General features: G+C 38.4%; 1 protein-coding gene across 2 annotated transcripts in view; it reads left to right on the top strand.

Annotated features, from left to right (window-relative positions):
* Positions 1–22844, top strand: part of rasal2 (RAS protein activator like 2) — a 406620-nt gene that overhangs the window by 1447 nt on the left and 382329 nt on the right. The window lies entirely within an intron of this gene.

Below are 22844 nucleotides of genomic sequence, written 5' to 3'. Positions count from 1 at the left end.
TTGCTTCATGACGCACCAGTTACAGTTTTGTGTTAAAATTATTTTGTTCATCTTTATATTTAAGGTATAAAGAGTATGAAAAGTGTTCATGTTAGTGAAGGTAATGGAAAAGGGAATCGGGTGCCAGAATGTAAGGTGAATTATGAAGGAAGAATCTTGGAACTGGAGAATTATTTAGCTTCGGATTTGTCCGTGCAGGAACATTGTGCAAGTAGGACATTCAACAAATAGGAATTATTTTCTGATGAGTAGTCGGAACTTATAGCCTTAAATTAAGACTTGTGGAGAGAAAAAGAAATGGCATTGATCAGTTGTCATTTTATGGCCTGGAGTTTTGAGGGGCTTCCCAGTGGTTTTATTAAATGTGTCATTAAGAAGCTGAATTTGTGTATTTAGTAGAAATGTGGACACCAATTAACTATAATGACAGTGGATGAGGGAGAAGAAACTTTGTTAGAAAAACAGTTTTGCATTGCATAGAGAGATCTGCTGTACATGTGAATCGGTAAATGTACCAAGTGAAGCACACACAAAATGCTGGCAGAACTCAACAGGTCAGGCAGCATTTAATAAAATGAATAAATAGTTGATGTTTTGGGCCAAGACTCCTCATCAGGACTGGAAAGGAAAGGGGAAGAAGTGAGAATAAGGAGGAGGGTGAGGGGAAGGAGGACAAGCTAGGCGATTGGTTAAGCCAGGTGGGTGGGGGAGAGGGTATGAAGTGAGAAGCTGGGAGGTAATAAATAGAAAAGGAAAGTGCTGGAGAAGAAGGAATCTGATAGGAGAGTGGATAATGGAAGAAAGGGAAGGAGGAATGGCAATTGGAGGTGAGGAAGAGGGGTAAGAGGGGTGCCAGAGTGGGGAAATGAAGAGGGAAGGGTTGAGGGGGAAAAACTTGCTGTAAGTTGGAGAAATTGATGATTATACCATCTGGTTGGAGGCTACCCAGACGGAATATGAGGTGTTACTTCTCCAACTCATCATGGCAGTAGAAGAGGCCATGGGCTGATATGTCGGAATGGAAATGGGGATTGGAATTAAAATGGTTGGCTACAGACAAATTCCGCTTTTTATCAAGGCATTCAACAAAGTATAACTTTGTGGTTTTTGTAGTTGAATATCTTGCTGATGTACAATGTGTTCTAGCACAAACCAAGGGAGTAAGGCAGTTTGGGAATAAAGTTTGTGTAGAGTGCCAGGGTTCTATCACACCACTGTCCTATGAGGAACCACTCCCTTCAGGAAAAGAATGGGGGAGGGTGAATTAGACATGGGTAGGGCTGGAGTTAGCTGTCCTGTTGAAATTCATCTGAGTAACACTAATGAATGCAGTGTGATTTCATCTTCTGGCAGAATAGTAAATTTGAAGTCATGCTGACTCAATCCCAGCTGACTAAGTTTGACACTTTTTCAACATGTTGTACGTTCCTTAGTTGGCTAGTCCAGGAACAAAAGACTAAAACTGCCTTTTTTGAATTCTTTGTTATTGATTTTTTTCCCCCTTCTGGGTAGCCACTGAGAAACAGAGGGGAACTGAAGTAACCATCCTCATCTGCTTGTCTCTAATAGGCACAAAGGAGTGCTTGCTGGATAAATGCAGACTTATTATTAACTCTGCTTAAGGCGGCACTGTGAAACATCCATATTATTTTGCACAGACTCATGCTGGTTTGCTAGATGCTATCAGAGTAGTAACTTCAGTGAGCAACAGAACCTCTTTGGGATTTATTTACATCATAGTTATTTTGTGTTAACTCTTAAGAGTCTTGCATGTGACTTATTGTTAGTTTGCACTTATAAGTGCAGTCCAATTCTAATCCAGGCAGGTGCCCCCTTACTAGCTGGTCTGTTGTTAAGGGAACAGACTAAAACAGAATAGTTTGTACTAAAAACACAAACAACAGGAATTCTGCAGATGCTGGAAATTCAAGCAACACACATAAAAGTTGCTGGTGAACGCAGCAGGCCGGGCAGCATCTCTAGGAAGAGGTGCAGTCGACGTTTCAGGCCGAGACCCTTCGTCCTGATGAAGGGTCTCGGCCTGAAACGTCGACTGCACCTCTTCCTAGAGATGCTGCCCGGCCTGCTGCGTTCACCAGCAACTTTTATGTGTGTTGCTTGATAGCTGTGCTATCCTATTTGTGTGGAATAAATGAAATTATTCCTCAATTGAATTTGCTAAGTTTAAATCAGCATTGTAACACATTTCAGTGGTGTCACCTTCTGAAGTTGTATATAGTATGCTATATTTCAAGCATTTCAGTTTGTGGGCAGTGTTAGGTGCAAGTAGAAGTGTTTAAGGTCAAGCTTATCTTTTGCTTCACTATCCATGAATTGCTTTTTGTTTAGGTGTGCTGTATTTAACCAAGATTAATGTCTTCAACGGCAAGGAATAGTTAACCAGGCATGCCATACTAATGCTCTGAAGTGCCTCAACTTGCTTGAAATATTGATTTCCTAAATCAGCCATAGAATTGTAACCATCAGTAACTTTTAATCCCAGTCAAAATATTAGAGTCTGAAATTTTTGGGCGTTTTCAGTACTGATGTGAGCCTGCAAGGGATAATCACCTTTATGAATGAAGGACTGCCTTGATATTTTGCAGGACCTGTATGATTCAGCTATTCGTTATATTCATCATATCGATCAACTAGTAGCATTCTACTTTGCTGTTTAAAGTGTAAATATTAAATACTCTTTAAAAACTGGATTATGGACCTAATCTGAATTGAAATGCTGTTTTCATGAATCACTCAGGTTTGCCTGAGGATGTTTGGCACTGGTAGGGAGTGAATATTATTATTTTTTCCCCTCCAACAAGAATGCAGATAGCCCCCAGGAAACGTCATTTAGCACTGGTTTTGCTCAAATGTTATTATTGGAAGATTGTTATAACAAAGGCTTGAATGTAGTGGCTGGAACTATAGTGAATGGGATGAAGTAAAAGGTGAAAATTGAAATTGAAAGATTAGCATAAAATACTGGAAATGATGTGAAAATCTGGGTGTTGCTTGCATGACCTGTGAAATTATAAAAAGATTTTTTTTTAAAAAGAGATTTATTAGAAGTATTGTCATCTGCCACAAAGGCAGATTATCCAAAAGTGTTTATGGGCACAATGATTGCAAGCGGAGTGTTGAGAGTGAAGAAAACTTGTTCAGTACAGTATATGTTACTTAATGAAGCATTTTGAACTTTGGTCCGGAGAGTAGCTTCATCAGAATGTATGGTGAAGTGCTTAATCTTGAGGTTATGCTCATTCGACTGTCCCAGAAATCACATTTTAATTTTATCCTTTGTGCATTATCATTGTGTTATTTTTCAAGAAATTGCCCCATATTCCCTTTAATACACTTAAGCATCATGGTAGGAAGCTGAGAGAATATTGTGAAATGTCTATATTCAGTACATGTAGGGATTTAGGAATCAGGGGTGATTGAACATATATTTTAGAAATCATAGTTCATATTACTTTTTTTCCCTCTTTGGTAGACTACATATGTTATTGATGCTATTTATGTATGTCATTGATTCTGTTTCTATAGAAATGGTTACAAATTCTGATGAGAACTTGAAGTTAGGATGCAGCCAAGTAAGCTGGATGATCTTCTGAAACTTATTTCAGGGCTTGGTAAGGATGGGAATTCATGAGGTCAGAAGGGTGAATCTGTATGCTTGCCTGTCTTTCATAGTTTTCCTCATAGCCGAGAGGCATTTAGTGAAAAGTGCAATGTCCTGCTTGGTATCTTACATAGCTAGTAGAAATTGCAGACATTGAATATCTGACAGACTGAATAAGGCATCAATATTTCTAGATTTGCAAGTTTCTCTGTGGAAATTAGATTTGATGCCCTATTTGTTGCTATACTCATGAGTATTTTTGTTGTTTGTTGTTGAATGCCCATAAAAGGATAACAGGTTCTGTATCAAAGAAGTATGGTAAGAATCAATTGATCGAACCAAAGATTTGATAAAAACAGTAATACACACAAAATTATTTCCAGCATCTGCAGATTTTCTCTTGTTTGTGATTTGATCAAGAAAGTTGGATTTGAGCAGTCATAGAGCTGCAGATGCACAACGATTTGGAAGAATAGAGGTTGCTGAAACAAACTTTCAGTGATTCCAGTGAAAGCAAAAATCCATAGCTATAAAACGAATTGTTTTTGGGACAGTGTGCTTGAAGACTAAGTGATTACTGACTTGTGGGATGTGGCCTTGTGGAGGAATTTGAACAGTAAAATTACATTTTTGTAAATGGATTTTGGAGGATAAATTAATATTAGACTAATGGACAAAAATTATGTAGATTGGATAAGGTAATACAGAAAGCTGATGAGGAGGGCATTGGAATAATTTAGTCTCAAGCTGATGTGGGAGTGAAAGGTTCAGTGAGAGAAGGGGTGATGTTAAATGTACAAAACAAAATGGCAGAGGTAGGCAGTATTCCTGAGGTGAAATATTTTTTTCTGCATTAGTTGGGATTTTTAATTTGAAGTCTGCTGAATCCTGGTCAAAAGTTTGTTAAAGGATAGCATTCATTGCACATGGAGTTAAAATTAATGAAAAAGCTTTATCGTAATGAATTCAGAAGTGCTGGGTGTCTGGTTAGGTTGAAGTAGTTACTGAATTTGTATGTGTTGTGGTCATAGAGTCACTGCTTCCAGTTTGTCAATGACTGTATCAGGAAATGGTTTGGCTGTGTGAACCTCAGCTCAGGCTGACTCTTCAATGATGCTTTTGTTCAGCTAGTTCAATCATTACTTTGGTGTGGCTGGAATTAGTCTTTATGTTGAAAGAAAATGAAGTAGGAATGTCCTGTACAATGAAAGAAATGGACCATTTGAGTACTCTGGGATAGGAATAGGATTCAAATGAATTGAATTTGCCATAGTATGGGGAAGTCAATGGCAGTATGGCAGCAATTAGTGATTGATGTACTTTGGTCTATTTCAAAGCATCATTACAATAGAGCAATTGCAATTGTTATATAGAATTGTTCATCAGATACCCTCCTTGTGAACATATGAACACCCAGAAACATTGAAAACTAACAAGATCTTTCCTGGATATTTTCAGTTCCTGTTTCTCAGGTTTAGTGGATTATTCTGCAAATATAGAATGAAGCGGTTTATATTGAACTGAATCATTGAATTATTTTGGAAATATATGTCTGTATTATGTAAGAACTAATTTTAATCAGAACATGCTTTAATTGTAAAATCATGAGTCTACAAAAGTATAAAATAATTATACTAACTTTGTTTTAACTTTTGTTTATCAGTTTCCATATTCCTAAAGTTCTGTCCCATAAGATCTGCATTAGGTACATCAGATACTTGGTATGTGAAATATATATTCCATTGGTAATTTAAAGGTCTTCATTCTGGGCAGATGGGGGATAATACATGATGGGCGATTTCTCTGAGCAGTTCCAGTATTTTCAAATTTTAATACTGTTTCTTTTGTGTCATGTGTCAGAAATCACTCTTTCAATTTGCTACTTAGTGAATTGTAATTTGGATGAAATGGTAACTGACTTAAGGTCGAGTGCTAAGTTTGTTCCTGTATTTCTCTTAATAGTTTTAATGAGCTTATCATTTAATAAGGTACTATCACAGTGACAATCTACAGAATCATAATCAGCTTTAATATCACTGGCATATGTCGCAAAATTTGTTGTTTTGCAGCAGCAGTACCTTGCAATGCATAATAATAAAAACTATGAATTATATACAGTGCCTTGAAAATCTATTCAGCCCTCACAACTATTTTCACAATTTTACTGTCTCAATTTCTAAATTTAAAATATATTGAAGTAGGATTTTTTGAGCTAATCTACAAAACATTGTGCATTGTGTCAAATCAAAAGAAAAATTCCTAAACCTGCAAAGGGTTTACCAAAAATTAAAAACCAAAATTTTGAGACTGTAAAAGTATTCAGCCCCATTGTAATTACTAACTTTCCTCAGGTGCAATTGGAGGAACACTTACTTTAAATGAGTTAATAAGACTAAATACCTCCTTTCTCTGTAAGGTCTAACAGTATGGTTGATTTTCACCAGACAAAACCAAAATGAAGACAAAAGAGCATTCAAGACAAGTCAGGAAAATAATAATAGAGAAGCTTAACTCTGGGGAAGGGTACAAGACCATCCTAAAGTCACTGAACATACCTCGGAGCTGAGTGCAGTCCATCATGATAAAGTGGAAAAATATGAAACCATAGCCATACTGTCTAGGTCAGGCCACCCTGTTAAACTTAGTCACCAGAGAAGTATGACACTTGTAAGAGAGGCTATTATGATGCCAACAGTCATTCTGAGTGAGTTACAGGAGTCAGTGGCTGCAACTGGAGATGAAGTTCGTGGCTCCACAATCTCTAAGGCCTTGCACAGAAAGGGTACTTATGGAAGAGTGGAAAAGAAGAAGCCCTGGCTTAAAAAAAGGACTATCCTTGCCCATAAACACTTTGCAAAGCTTCATTTAGAAGATACTATAAAGATGTGAAAAATGGTCTCGTGGTTGGATGAAACTAAAATGGAATGGTACGTATGGTGTAAATCTAATACTACGCATCAGTCAGGTAACACCAACCCTACTGTAAAGTATGTTGGAGGTAACATCATGCTACGGAGATGCTTTTCAGCAGCAGGGACTAGAAATTAGTCAGGATTGATGGGGAGATGAATGCTGCTAAACACAGTGAGATCGTGGATAAAAACATGCTAGCTTCTGCCAGAAAGCTTAAACTGGGGAAGAAGTTTGTCTTTCAACAGGACAACGACCAAAAACACACGACCAAAGCAACCATGGAATGGCTTCAAATGAAGAAAATTGACGTCCTTGAGTGCTGAGCCAAAGTACTGACCTTAACCTGATCAAACATCTCTGGCAAGACCTGAAGATTGTCGTCCACTGCTAACTTGGTGCACTTTGAGAAATTTTGCAAAGAGGAATGGGCAAGTCTTGGTCCATCACATTGTGTAAAGCTAATAGAATTTTATCCAAAAAGGCCACTGGTTGTAATAGCTCTGAGAGGTGGTGCAACTAGGTAGTGAGCAAAGGTGGATGAATACTTCTGAATTGTTAACATTTCAGTTTTTGAAGTTTCAGTTTTTCATGCTTTACAATTTTCTCTTTTTGGGTTCTACTGTGAAAAAAGGAGCAAATGATTCACAAATAAAAATGCTCAGTAAAATTGTTAAATAACACTCATTGTAATACATTTGTGAACGAAGGGTTGGTGTCTGAATACTTTTTCAAGGCACAGTATAAAAAATCAAATTAAATAAGTAGTGCAAAAATAGAGAAAAAATAGTGAGGCCCTGTTCATTGATTTATTGTTTATTTGGAAATCTGATGTTGGAGGGCAAGAAGCTCTTTGTGAAACATTGTGTGTGTGTGTATCTTCAGACTCCTTTACCACCTCCTTGATGGTAGCAATAAGAAGATGGCATGTCCTGGATGATGGAGTCCTTAATGATGGCTGCTAGTTTTTTGAGGCATCACCTTTGAAAATGTCCTCAATGCGTGATAGAGCTGGGATAGTTTACAACCTTCTGCAGTTTTTTCTGATCTAGTGCAACGGCTCCTCTATACCAGTCAGTGATGCAACCAGTTAAAATGCTCTCCATGGTACATCTGTAGAAATTTGCAAGTGTTTTTGGTGATACACCAATTCTTCTCAAACTCCTTAAAAAAAATATATATATATAGCTACTGTCATGCCTTCTTTGTAATTGTGTCAATATGTTGGTCCCAGGATAGATCTTCACAGATGTTGACACCCAGGAATTTGAACCTGCCAACCCTTACCGGTGCTTATAATCTTGATGAGGACTAGTGTGTGTTTCCTCAACTTCCCCTTGAAGTCCACAATCAATTCTTTGGTCTTACTGATGTTGAGTGCAAGGTGGTTGTTATTGTTGCGACACCACTCAATGTGCTGATCTACCTTGCTCCTCATCACCATCTGAAATTCTTCCAACAACAGTTGTGTCATCAACAAATTTATAGATGGTGTTTGAGCTGTGCCTAGCCTTACAGTCGTGGGTGTAGAGAGAGTAGAGCAGTAGGATTAGCAAGCATCCTTGAGGTGCACCTGTGTTGATTATCGAGGAAATGTTATTTCTGATCCGCTCATACTTAGGTCTCCTGGTGAGGAAGTCAAGGATCCAGTGACCCAGGATAATGACCCAAGTTTTGGAGCTTGTTGATTAGAACTGAGAGTATGATTGTGTTGAATGCTGAGTTGTAATACATAGACAGCAGTCTAACATACTGTAGATATTGCTATTGTACAGGTATCCAAGTCCGAGTGAAGAGACAGTAAGATTGCATCCATTGACCTATTGTGGCGATAGGCAAATTGCAGTCCATCCAAAGTCCTTGCTTAGGCAAGAGTTGATTCTAGCCATGACCAACCTCTCAAAGCATTTCATCATAGTAGATGTAAGTGCCACTGGATGATAGTCATTGAGCCAGCTCACCCTACTCTTCTTGGGCACTGATATGGTTGTCAGTCTTTTGAAGCATGTTGGAAATTCTGACTGCAGCAAAAGAGATTGAAGATGTCATGAACAGTCCCACCAAGGGTTTGGCACAGGTTTTCAAAACCCTCCGAGGTAAACCATCAGGGTCTGATGCCTTGTGAGGGTTCACCCTCTTGAAAGATATTCTGAGACAGATCACAGAGTTGCTAGAACCTGCAGGGATTCACACAGGTGTAGTTTTATTCTCCCTCTCAAAGTGTGCATAAAAGGCATTGAGTTCATCTTAGAATGAGTGTTTAAAAATAAAATTAAACCTGTGCAATACACATAATAAATCATGCAATACACTATTTATACATTTCTTGATATAATTTAAAAGATCAACAAATTTCTTCAGTAGTGTTTCGTAATTTTAAAAAAAGTTTTTAGTATGTACATTCTGTTGGGAATTGATCAAGCAATGAAAGATTGAAGGTTATAGTGATCAGTTCGTTCTGCCCACCCCTGAATGAGTTTTCTGTCTCTTCTCTTGTAGTAGGAGATAGAAATTTGAGCATCCTCACACCTTGGTAGGGAATGAACATCTCTGTGACTTGTGTTAATACCAAGTTCTTATAATTTAAATACAAGCCCCATTTCCAGAAAAGTTGGGATATTTTCCAAAATGCAATAAAAACAAAAACCTGTGATATGTTAATTCACGTGTGCCTTTATTTAACTGACAAAAGTACGAAGAAAAGATTTTCACTAGTTTTACTGACCAATTTAATTGTATTTTGTAAACAGACACAAATTTAGAATTTGACGGCTGCAACACACTCAACAAAAGTTGGGACAGAGGCATGTTTACCATTGTGTTACATCACCCTTCCTTTTAATAACACTTTTTAATCATTTTGGAACTGAGGATACTAATTGTAGTAGATTTGCAATTGGAAATTTTGTCCATTCTTGCTTGATATAAGACTTCAGCTGCTCAACAGTCCGTGGTCTCCGTTGTCTGATTCTCCTCTTCATGATGCGCCATACATTTTCAATAGGAGGTAGATCTGGACTGGCAGCAGGCCAGTCAAGCACACGCACTCTGTGTCTACAAAGCCATGCTGTTGTAGCCCGTGCAGAATGTGGTCTGGCATTGTCCTGCTGAAATAAGCATGGACGTCCCGGGAAGAGACGTTGCCTTGATGGCAACATATGTCTCTCTAAAATCCTAATATATGGTACCTTCACATACATGCAATCACCCATGCTGTGGGCACTGATGCACCCCCATACCATCACAGATGCTGGCTTTGTGCACCTTTCGCTGATAACAATCTGGATGGTCGTTTTCATCTTTGGCATGGAGAACTCGACGCCTTGTTTTTTCTGAAAGCTAGCTGAAATGTGGACCCATCTGACCACAGCACACGGTTCCACAGTCTTTCGGTCCATCTGAGATGAGCTCGGGCCCAGAGAACTCACCGGCGTTTCTGCATAGAGTTGATGTATGGCTTCCTCCTTGTGTAATACAGTTTCAAGTTGCATTTCTGGATGTAGCGATGGACTGTGTTGAGTGACAATGGTTTTCCGAAATACTCCCGAGCCCAGGTGGCTATAATTGTCACAGTAGCATGACTTTTCTGTGCACTTTTCAATCTTATTTTAACTCTGTCCCAACTTTTGTTGAATGTGTTGCAGCCATCAAAGTCTAAATTTGTGTATATTTGTAAAATACAATTAAGTTGGTCAGTAAAACTAAAATCTTTTCTTTGTACTTTTGTCGGTTAAATAAAGGTTCACGTGAATTAACATATCACAGATTTTTGTTTTTATTGCATTTTGGAAAATATCCCAACTTTTCTGGAAAAGGGGTTTGTAGGTGATTGTGGTAAAACACCTGGAAGTAAATCACAGGTATTATTTTGCTGCTCTGTGGTTAACAATGAATTGAGATATTTGAAAACTAATATTGCATAAATAGTAGAAGATGACAATCAGACCTTTTAGAAGTGATTTTTGAATTGCCACTGTTATACACTTGGCTCATTTTTGTTGTCACTTCATGACTGGAAATTCAGCTATGAATTTCAGCTTGGCAGTTTAAATTTTTCTCATGCCAGACCTTCTATTTGATTTTTCTCAACCTTCACAGGTGTTTTGTACCTTTGACAGCACCATTTGCAGAACAGACTAACGTGGTGCCAAGATCGATAGAGCCCACTGAAACTTCAAGGATACTCTGTATTTGGGCAGGTGGCATTTGAGAAATCTAATATGTAGAGCAATGCAGTTGGTGTCTATAACGGCAGTGTGGTGTTTTCATTACTCATGCTGTGTTGCCTAAATTAACAACTCAGTGGTGTTGGTGTCACTTCAAGAATTTGTTGCCCAAGCATGTTATGCATGTCTCATTATAGATAGTAGATTCAGATTTATGAATTACTTTAATTTTGTAGATATTTGGACATAAATTGGTAAAAAAAAATTAGACCACCTGGTGTTGATAATTCTAATTAGAAGGCTTGTGTTCTTCTGGAATGTGCCTGACCTGGTCTCTTCTACTCCCAACACCCCATTGTTCCCTCTTTCGGAGGAGCATAGAAAAACTCAGCACAGGTATAAAATACAAATCTGATCCAAATCTAAAGATTTCAAAATTTTTTTTTGATATTGGACTCAAACTTGAAATATAGTCGGGTTGTGTCATGTAGTCAGGCTCTTGAACCATGGTTTCAGCTTTTTAGCTGAATTTTAATTCCTTTGCAGACACGAGGAAATCTGCAAATGCTGGAAATTCAAGCAACACACAAAAGATGCTGGTGAACGCAGCAGGTGAGGCAGCATCTGTAGGAAGAGGTACAGTCAACGTTTCAGGCTGGGACCCTTCGTCAGGACTAACTGAAAGAAGAGGATGTGGTAAAAGCATCAATTCCTTTGATGCTTTTACCACATTGTTCAATCATGTTCAACATTGTTTTAAGGTGCTGCTGTTAACACTGGTATTGAAAATAGTTTGGTATGTTCGTGTGTTTGAATACTTGTTACCTGGAAACCACAAGTCACAAATATTTACTTGCTGTTGTGAATGATGTCAGTGTTGCTTTTTAACAGCCACAGATGAGACTTCACTGAACTTGGTGCTCCCATTGAAAGATGAAATTTTCCCTTATATATGTGTTTTTTTGCTATTAATTACAGTGAGAAGCTTTAATTTTCAGAAAGCATCAACAAACTAGATGGGGAAATTATTTATTTTTTTTGGAATTCCCTTTGTTTTGGATGTATTCTATGTAGGGGCTGGGCAATTACTTGGTGTCACTGAGGAAAATGGCAACTTAATGCCCTAGCCAGCTTAATATCAATTTTTTAGGGGGCTGAAAGTGAGTAACTTGGATTCAGTGACAGTTTTAAGCTTGAAAAAATCAAGCATGAAGGAAGTAGCAGTTAATGTTGAAAGAAAAATTTTCCGTATCACATGTTTTCAAGCATAGCAGTTATATTTTTCAAGCAGCTGACCCTCAGCAACAAGGCTGTTGTGTGTATATCCTCAAATGAAGCCTCATTTGAATCATGCTCTGTTACTGCAGTGAGGCATCACTTGTCATTATTTCACAAACTTAGAAAATCCCTGAATGTTCTTGATGAATTGGCTTCATTCTTTGGAAGATCGGAAGATCTGTAAAGGTGGTAGCTTTTAACTATTTCTTATTCCTAATTCTCTGATGCAAAAAAAAACTTTTGACTTACCATTTGCAAAACTTCTGAATTGATTTGATTTCCTTGTGCATGAATTAGCAAACAGTAAATTTGTGATAACTTGCAAACAGTAAATGTGGAGGAAAAAAGTTTAAAAAGAGCACAACCTTTTTGGTCAACAATGCCCCTGTTAATTTACTGTGAGTCTTTAAGCACATGTACTTTTAGATCTATTTTGACTGAGGTACCATTCTTAGATATCACGTTTTATAAGGGTAAAGAATGTTTATGTGCTGTTATTCTTTTGCACCAAAAATTTCATTATTTAGCTTCATAAGCCAACTGCAATGATAATGAAACATTAAAATTAAGCACCAATCCTCATATTTAAGAAGGGGAATAAATCAAACCAAAATTGGTAGACGTTCTGTAAGGTAAATTTTAGATGATGTTCCCCGGAGCACAGGAGAATGAGGGGTGACCTAGATTGTATAAGGATTTATGCATTTCACTTAGGAAAAATTGGCAAGATTTTTGTTTAGAGTTGTAACAATGCTGTCAGAATCTGAGATCTTGCCTCAAATCTGCTTAAATTCTTAGTGAATGGTAACAGCGTTATTAGATGATGTTTGGCAGTTAATGTTGTGTGCTGTCATCAAATTTTTGATCAACTGTGAAACAGGGCTAGTTTAGATTTAATTGTGCAGATTTGTGACTAATGTCCTATGTACTGTGAAAGTTGTCTGATGTTTTATTGGCAGAAAGTTGTCATGAGGAAGAAGGATCTGCTTTGATTCATTGCTGCTTGATTCATTGCTTAATAATTTATTTAGTTTCATTTGTCTGACTATGAAAAAAGCTTGGGGAATGGTTTTGGCTGTGGCAGTTGTCTCTTATTGTGGGGAAAATGCTGTTTTTATACTTGGGTCCAAAAACTCAAGGCCCTTGATCAAAAGAGCGCAAATAACCAGGGGTTTATGGGTGGTATCTTTTCATCTTTGCACACCCACAAGAGCTATCCTGAGAGAATTGTCAAACAAAAAGAAAGTTTTGTACTCCTTGGAGAGACTAATTCATTATTAAGATCACTTATTTGTGTAGTATAGGCTCTCAACTGATGCATTTCTATCCTGATTTGTTCAGTATTTAGGTTCTCTATTGGGTATAAAGGAGAACAGCTGGAAGTTTTGACTCTTTGAACAAGTTTGGTCTGAGTGGTGATTATCAAGTGCATTGGAATACACAAAGACGAAATGCCAAGTATAGAAATGTAGTTGTTGGAAATGTAATGGGTTGCACTTCATTTGGGTTGGGACTGATGTCCTTATGGAAAGGTTGACCATTGTAGCTGAAGATAGTTTAAGCTAAACTGACAAGAGGATTGGCACCAGAATATAAAAAAAGAGGAATAAAGTCAATTAAGAAGTGAGACTGTTGACTAGCACAAGACAGAATGTGGTACCATATTATACCAAGTTTTTGACGCGGGATATAAAGATAGGCCCACAGTCAGATTTATCGTAAACAGGAGAAAATCTGCAGATGCTGGAAATCCAAGCAGCTCACACAAAATGCTGGAGGAACTCAACAAGCCAGGTAGCATCTATGGAAAAGAGTACAGTTGACCTTTCAGGCCGAGATCCTTTAGCAGGATTTCTGAAGATTCTCGGCTAGAAACATCGACTGTACCCTTTTCTATAGATGCTTCTTGGCCTACTGAGTTCCTTGTGCATTTTGTTGTATTGATCAGATTTATTATCACTGTTATTCGGCATGACGTCTAAAGCTTTGGCAAATTTTTATGGATGTGTAGTGGAAAGTGTATTGACTGGTTGCATCACAGCCTGGTATAGAAACACCAATGTCTTTGAACAGAATGTCCTACAAAAGGTAGAGCATATGGCCCAGTCCTTTGTGGGTAAAGCCCTCCCAAACTTTGAGCACATCTATGTGAAATGCTGTTGCAGGAAAGCAGCATCCATGATCAGGGACCCCCAGCACCCAGGACATGCTCTTTTTTTAACTGCTGCCATCAGAAAGAAGGTAGAGGAGCCTCAGTACTTACACCACCAGGCTGAAGAACAGTAGTTACCCCTCAGTCATCAGGCTCTTGAACCTGATAACTTCAGGGGATAACTTCACTCATTTTCACTTGACCTATCATTGCAGTGTTCCACGGTCTAATGGACTCATTTTCAAGTACCCTACATCTCATCTTCTTGATATTTATTGCTGCTTTATTTATTATTATTATTATTATTATTTGCACAGTGCTGTCTTCTGCATTCTGGTTAAACACCCTAGCTGGGTAGTCTTTCATTGATTCTGTTGTGGTTATTATTCTATAGATTTATTGAGTATGCCCAGAAGAAAATGAATCTCAGGGGTGTATATGGTGGCATATAAACAACAGGAATTCTGCAGGTGCTGGAAATTCAAGCAACGCACATCAAAGTTGCTGGTGAACGCAGCAGGCCAGGCAGCATCTCTAGGAAGAGGTACAGTCGACGTTTCAGGCCGAAACCCTTCGTCAGGGCTAACTGAAGGAAGAGTTAGTAAGAGATCCAAATCTCTTCCTAAATCTTCGTTCAGTTAGTCCTGACGAAGGGTCTGGCAACCATTAGGATTTGAGGAGTGCCGGATTAGTGAAAGTGCCGAATTACAGAAGGATCACATTAAACAATAGCTAACCTTCACTAATTCGGCACCATTGGGACCTGAGGAGTGCCGGATTAGTGAAAATGCCGAATTACAGAAGGATCACATTAAGCATAATCAGTGCCGGATTTTCAAAGGAACAAGATTACAGGTAGTTAGATTAGTGAAGGTCGACCTGTATCTGGAAGAATTGGCAAGAGTCTTTGGTGACGTAATAAATCTTGTCAGATTCCTAATGAAGTATAGCCTTCTTCATGATTGCATTAATATATTGGGCCCAGCATATATCTTCCGAGATGTTCATGACCAGGAATTTGAAGCTGCTCACCCTTCCCACCACTGAACCCTTAATGACTGAAAGTTTCTTGATTTTCCTGTCATGAGTTCCACAATCAATTCCTTGATCTTGATGACTTTGAGTGAGGTTGTTGATCTTATTCAAATGATCTGTCTCACTTCTGTACACTACCTCATTGCCAGCTGAGATTCTGGCAACAACAGTGGTGTTATTGGTGAATTTATCATTGGTGTTTCATCAGTGCTTAGCCACACAGTCATGAGTGTAGAGATGTATCCTGTGTTGATTGTCATTAAGGAGGAGATGTTGTTACTGATCAGCACTGATTGCGGTTTCCTGATAAGGAAGTCGAGAATCCAGTTACAGTGGCCTGGGTTTTGAAGTTTGGTGATTAGTACTGAGGGGGATGATGGTGTTAAACACTAGATTTAGGTAAGTTTGTATAATTGCACAGAATATGGTGTTTGTTAGTTATCTGCAAGCACAAATAGCTCTGTGGGAGTATAATGTCCTGCCAATAAAAGAAAAATGATGGTGAGTTGGCACTTAATAGGTACAAACTATAATTTTATTTCTCAATATGGAATTGAATATATTTTAAGTGCACTTAGTTTCAGGGTTATAGGAAAAGGGTGGGGAAATCGAGCTGACTGGATGGGTTGATGAAGATTTGTCGCAGACTCTTGTTTTCTCATCTTGGATGTATTTTTAGGTTCCAGGATTTGGCTCCAATTCAGTACAAGTGTCAGTAGCTGAGAAGATGTGTCTGGGGGTTTGAAAATGAAGAGAATTATTTTTGTCACAGAGTATAATTTACTTGAACTAGATCAGTGGTAGGACAATTTAGGAGTTTAAATTAATCCACATTAATTCAGGGTCAAGTTAGCTGTTGCGAGTTATCATTTCCAGATCATTGTCTTTGGGCAGATGTGAACACTGTAGTTATGATTTTTTTTTCTGTTTTGCTTCAGCTGGGAACTGGATAAGTTCTTGAGAGGGTATGGATTTTTCTGGAACTATGAATATCTGTAGTTTAAAAGAATAATATAAAAATCCTGAAAATAATCATCAGGTCAGGTTACATCTGTGGGACAAGATAAATAAGCTAATGTTTAACATCCAAGACCTTTCTTTTGAACTGTCTGATGAACAGTCTTCAACCTGAAATGTTAACTCTTTTGAGGTCAGGTAAACTGGCTTATAATTTCCTTTCTTCTGCCTCCCTTCCTTCTTGAAGGCCGGAGAACCATTTGCAATTTTCCATTCCTCTGGAATCATGCCAGAATCTAGTGATTCTTGAAAGATTATTACTAATGCCTCCACAATCTCTTCAGCTACCTCTTTCAGAACCCTTGGGTGCAGTTCATCTGGTCCGGGTGACTATCTACCTTCAGACCTTTCAGCTTCTCAAGTAATAACAATTGAGCTTACTTCTGCCCCCCGACACTCTCAAACTTCCGGCAAACTGCTAGTATCTTCAACAGTGTAGATGGATGCAAAATACTTATTTATTTCATCCACCATTTCCTTGGGCCTCATTACTACCTCTGCAGCATCATTTTCCAGTGGTGTGATATCTACTCTTGCCTCTTTACTCTATATAAATATGAAAAAAACTTTCGGCATCCACTTTGATATTACTGGTCATCTTTATGTTTCATCTTTCCTTTCTTTATGACTTTTTCTTACTAGCTCTTCCTTCAGTTAGTCCTGACGAAGGGTCTCAGCCCGAAACGTTGACTGTACCTCTTCCTAGAGATCCTGCCTGGCCTGCTGCATTCACCAGCAACTTTGATGTGTGTTGCTTATGACTTTTTTAGTTGCCTTCTGTTGGTTTTCCCAATCTTGTAACTTCCCACTAATTTTTGTTGTATTATATGCCTTCTCTTTTGTTTTATTGTTTTTGACTTCCCTTGTCAGCTACAGTTGTGTCGTCCCGCCTTTAGAATACTACTTTGGTTTGTATCTATATTGCACATGCTGACTGCCCCTCCGCCCCCAAGAATCTCTAGCCATTACTGTTCTGCCATCATCCCTGTCATCCCTGGTAGTGTCCTCTTGCAGTCAACTTTTGCCAGCTCTTCTCTAACGCCTGTAATTCCCTTTACTCCACTGTAATACTGATACATCTGATTTTATCTTCCCCCTCTCAAGCTGTATGGTGAAGCCTATTGTATTATCACTGCTCCTAAGGGTTCCTTTACCTTAAGTCCCTAATCAAATCTGGTTCATTGCACTACACCTAATCCAGAATTGCCTTTTCCCGAGTGTGCTCAATTACAAGCTACTCTAAAAACCCATCTTACGGGTATTCTACAAATTCTCTGACTTGGAATCCAACACCAACCTGGATTTTCCCAATTTACCAGTATATTGAAGTCCCCCCTATCTATCATAACTTTGCCCTTTGACATGCATTTTCTATCTCCCGTTGTAATATGTACCTTACAGCCTGGGTACTGTTCAGAACCCTGTATATAACTCCTATCAGGGTCTTTCTACCCTTGCAGTTTCTTAACTCTATCCACAAGGATTCTACATTTTCTGATAATATGTCGCCTCTTTCTGAGGATTTGATTACATTTTTTTACTAACAGCCACCCACCCCTTCTGCTGACCTGTCTATCCTTTCGATACAATTTGTATCCTTTGATGTTAAGCTCCCTACTATGATCTTCTTTCAGCCTCAATTCAGTGATGCCCACAATGTCATACCGACCAATCTCTTAAATGCGCTAGAAAGTCATCTACTTTATTTTGTATACTGTATGCATTCAATATAAGATCTTCTGTCCTTATTTGTCACCCTTCTTGATGGATTTTCTAAAACAAATTTTAAAAGATTCAGTGACTCATAATAGAATGACACCAAACTGAAAATGTTATTCTTTCTTTAATCAAGAAAAGGATTTCGCAGTGAATTTACAGCCTGAATAGCTATGCTTAAATTCCAACTGAGGAGTTCAGAGTTTACTGATTGCATAAAATAAATCTGTTTTAGCTGGTCACAGTGTACCTGCAATATAAATGGAAAATTCATTAGAATTTCTTCACTGTGGATTTATCCTATGTTGAAAATGCCCATGTGTTCATGTTAGGCAAGGAGTAAAGAGATATATCGCTGTATCTTCTGTCACTGGTCAGTATAACAGTTAATTTTTAATAATGTCTACTTCAAATGATGTGTCCTGCATCGTCTTACACAAAGCAAATGACAAAACAGGTGTCATTACTTGGTATAGTGCACCATAGTATTAGTGGATACATGTAAGCTTTCATCTTATACACCACATTTGGGGTATTGTTAATCATAGCAAATTGTAAACTTGTTTGGGACTACAAAAAGTTTAAAATTAAAAAAAAAGGCAAATGAGTTATTTAGGAGCACCGATGCTACAAACAGTGAATAAGTACCAGCAGCAGTCCTCAGAACATACTTCACATACTGAAAACAATTTTCTCATTTCAGTAAATACAACATTGTATTTGGTTCTTTTGCATTATACAATTGAATTCCCAATTCCCAGAAGGCATGAATAAGCCTTCTATTTTGTTGCAACAAAAATGCTTATTCTTTATTTTTTTGAGGTTCATTCAAAGCGTTGGCTTTTCGTATCTACAGTTTCTATTCAACAACCATAGGGTGACATCGTTACTATCTCCTCTTGAGGCAAAATTTGCGATTAATTTTGGGAAACTCCTTGTGGCCTCCACATTCCATACCCACTATTTTACATCATATTAAAAGCGATTTATATGTTTCAGAAGAAGACTGAAATTTCACAATTGATGATAAGCCCCATGGTCTGCTCAGATAATCAACTAAGCTGTCCATGGTTAAATTCTTATTGGCTAGAGCCCAGTATTCCAACATTTGGTTTTATCAGCATATTATTAAAGCCATTTCCTCATAAATTCACTTTGACCTGTTAAAGATTAAACATTTACACAAACAAAACATGAAGCATGACTTCACAAATACTTCAGCATTTAATTTAGGGAGGACATCCTGTTTTGTGCCACCAGACATAGTCCATTGCATGAGAATCAGTGCTTGACTTGGTGACAGCGCTTACTTTAATAATAAAAATTTCAAAGGAAAAGAAATAAATGGGAAATGAAAAACAGAACCACAAAAGTAAAATGTCTGTTTCCATGAAGAAATGTGAACTAAAAACTGAAAATGCTTGAAGTATTCAGCAGGCCAGACAATTTCTATGTAGAGTGAAACACTGTTTAGCTGTCATTAGGCAAAAGGAAGATATGCAATTAGAAGGAAGGGAAAACAGATTAAGTAACAAGAAGTGTGATTAATGAAAGGTTATGGAACTGTACTAGATGTAAATGCAAACTAACCATCCAAAGGAAAATGATGGGAATGCCATAACTGTAAAATAAAATTGCCAGAAATTATTTTTACTGGAATTTGCAAAACAAATGCTAGGTCAGGGTTCAGGGGTTTTTCTATCAAAAATTAACAACTGGAGATTTTGGAATAATCAAATGACTTATGACTGTCCTCATGATTCTGTGATGGATCCTGCACACAACAGCCATTAGCAAATATGCTTTATTCTGGAAGCAACACACAAAGCTAATCAGGATTTTAAAAAAATCCAAACTTAGAACAATACCTGACTATAATTCAATTGAGAAATGAACTGACCCTCCTTGCTAATTTCAACACAAAAGTGAAATTGACATAAGATTTCCAAGAAGGTACAACAGGCACGTAAAGGAAAAGGCAAGCAAGCTCTAAGGAAGTCCTCCGTGTTATAACTCTTTAAAACAAGCAACACTTAGTTTCATCAGTGAGCTAAGTCCAAGATCTCATGGCACCAACTCTTGATTCAGTCAGAGGCATGTGTTTGATTACCTCATTGCTGCAAAAGTGTCTACGTCTTCTATGCCTTAATAGGAGATGATGACACCCTAATTCCAGGATGTTAAATCACATGGGATCAAGGGCAAACTAGCCAAATGAATACAAATTAGCTTGTAATAATGTGAGTCAGAGGGTTGTAGAGGAGTCCAGTTTTTCCTGACTGGAAGCCTGTGACCAAATGTGTACCACAGAGACAGGTGCTGTTTATCATTTATATTGAGATTGTAGATACCATGGTAAGTTTGCAGATGACACTAACATTGGTGGTAGAATGAACAGTAAAGGTGGTTATCAAGGACAGGATCTTGATCAATTGGCCTATTTGGTCAAGGAATGGCAGACAGAGTTTTATTAACATAAACGCAATGTGTTTCATTCTGGTCAGTCAAGCCAGAACAGGATGTACCTATTGAATAGTAGGGCGTTGGGAAATGTAGAACAGAGAAATCTGAGGGTGCAGTGACATAGTTCTTTGAAAGTGGTGATACAGGTAGATAGGATGATGGAGTTCTGCATGGAGTTCTGAACAGTCTACTCTACAAAGTTTACTATTTGATTAGGAGAGCCTGCACCAAGGAGGCCTGCATTCTCTGGAGCTTAAGAGAATGGAATTTGATCTCAATGAAAAGTTTTCCCTGTCTGAGAAGTCTAAGACTAGTGGTCACTGTCTCAGAATAAGAGGTAAACCGTTTGGGTTGAAATGAAAATAAATTTCTTCAAGCAGAGAGCACGAATCTTTGGACACCACTTACATAAAGGTCTATGGTCATTAAATTGATTCAAAACTCAGATTGAATAATTTCGAGATATGAAAGAGAAGTTATGCTTCTGGGATGGTGTAGGAAAATAGAACTGTGGTTTGAAGATTCATGATATTGATAAATGACAAAATAGGCTCCAATTGGTTGACTACTGCTCCTTGTTCCTGGGTCATGTCAGGCCATGCCATTCTAGGATAAAGCCAGGTTAGAATGATTTGTTTAGTATTACTGCAAGGGTCCTCTCTTCTTGATCAATATTAGGCAGATCATCCTCACAGATCAATACAAAATCGGAGACATATTTTGTTGGTTGATTTTTGTCATGGGGAATATAATTTCAAACATTTTGGCTCAGGTTGACTTTAGATTGTTTGCTAGTGTATCAGGTTTAAACTTCATATCTGATCAAACTTCCATAACATAAACCAAGATTGTTCTTATCACCACCCCACCCGCCACCATTCCTCTTGCTTCAATGCCTATAGTTATTAATTCTGAAGAGCTTTTGGTTTGTAGTGATTACCATAAATTATGGTGAATAATCAGAGGTACTTGATGTGGGTTAAGTATTTCTCAGTTTCTCTTATCTACAGTATTCACCCTAAATGACTCAAGTGCTTGGAGGGAACCAAAGGATTAGTTACTTGGTTATCACTAAAATATCCAACAGCTTCTAATGATTTTGGAAGGGACAGCTTTCCTGTGAAAACAAATGTATTCTTTTATCATTTATGGGAAATAAACCTTCTGTCTCTAAATAAATAAACAAACCCACAGATCAGGCTTCAATTTTGCATCTGTATGCAAGTATTCATTCGTCAAAAGCAATTAGAAACATAGAAAACCTACACCATCGGATAGAACCATCATTTCAACTTGGCGAAACAACCCTGGAAAACATGGACCACTTTCCGTATCTTGGAAGTCACCTCTTCTCCAGTGTCGACCTTAATGACGAGATCCAACATCGTCTTAAATACGATGGAACAGCTTTTGGATGTCTCCGAACAAGAGCCTTTCATGATCGTGACATCCGAACAGATACCAAAATGTTAGTGTACAAAGCAGTGGTAATCCCACCGCTCCTGTATGCATCAGAAACCTGGACTACATACCGACGACATCTGAAGGCACTTGAAAGGTTCCATCAATGCTGTCTCCGAGACATCTTAAATATCAGCTGGGAAGATAGAAGAACCAACGTCAGTGTGCTAAATGAAGCAAAACCAACAAGCATTGAAGCCTACGTCATCAAGAACCAACTAAGATGGAGCGGTCATGTTGTTCGGATGAAAGACGAACGTCAGCTGAAACAAATCTTCTACTCCCAGCTTAAAGAAGGCAAACGTAAAAGAGGCGGACAACAGAAGGGATTCAAAGACGTCTTAAAGCCAACATGAAGAAATGTAACATTGACATCAACAATTGGGAAACCAATGCCAAGGACAGGAAACTCTGGCAAGCCATCATCCGAGAAGGAACAGCAACTTTTGAAGCCAACGGATGTGCAGAATTAGAAGATAAGAGAAGAAAATGGAAAGAGAGGCAGCAACAACCAAAGCCCGATCTGCCATCTGGAACTACCTGTCCTAAATGCGAAAGAACTTTCAAAGCCAGGATTGGACTCATAAGCCACTTGAGAGCCCATAAGTAGATCAACAGAATCAAGACCATCATCCTCGACCTCGAGGGATAGCCACGACAATGACGACGACACCACTATACAGGCCCTTCGGCCCACAAAGTTGTTCTGAACATGCCCCTCCCTTAGAAATTACTAGGCTTACCCATAGCCCTCTGTTTTTCTAAGCTCCATGTACCTATCCAAAACTCTCTTAAAATACCCTATCGTATCCACCTCCGCCACCGTTGCCAGCAGCCCATTCCACGCACTCACCGCTCTCTGCGTCTTAAAAAAAAACTTACCCCTTGCATCTCCTCTGTACCTACTCCCCAGCACCTCAAACCTGTGTACTCTTGTGGCAACCATTTCAGCCCAGGGAAAAAGCCCCTGGCTATCCACATGATCAATGCTTCTCGTCATCTTATACACCTCAATCAGGTCACC

The sequence above is a fragment of the Mobula birostris genome, chromosome 12 (genome assembly GCF_030028105.1).
Source record: "Mobula birostris isolate sMobBir1 chromosome 12, sMobBir1.hap1, whole genome shotgun sequence".
Lineage (NCBI taxonomy): Eukaryota > Metazoa > Chordata > Chondrichthyes > Myliobatiformes > Myliobatidae > Mobula > Mobula birostris.
Note: the sequence above shows the minus strand (reverse complement) of the source record. Positions and strands in the feature narration are given on the sequence as shown.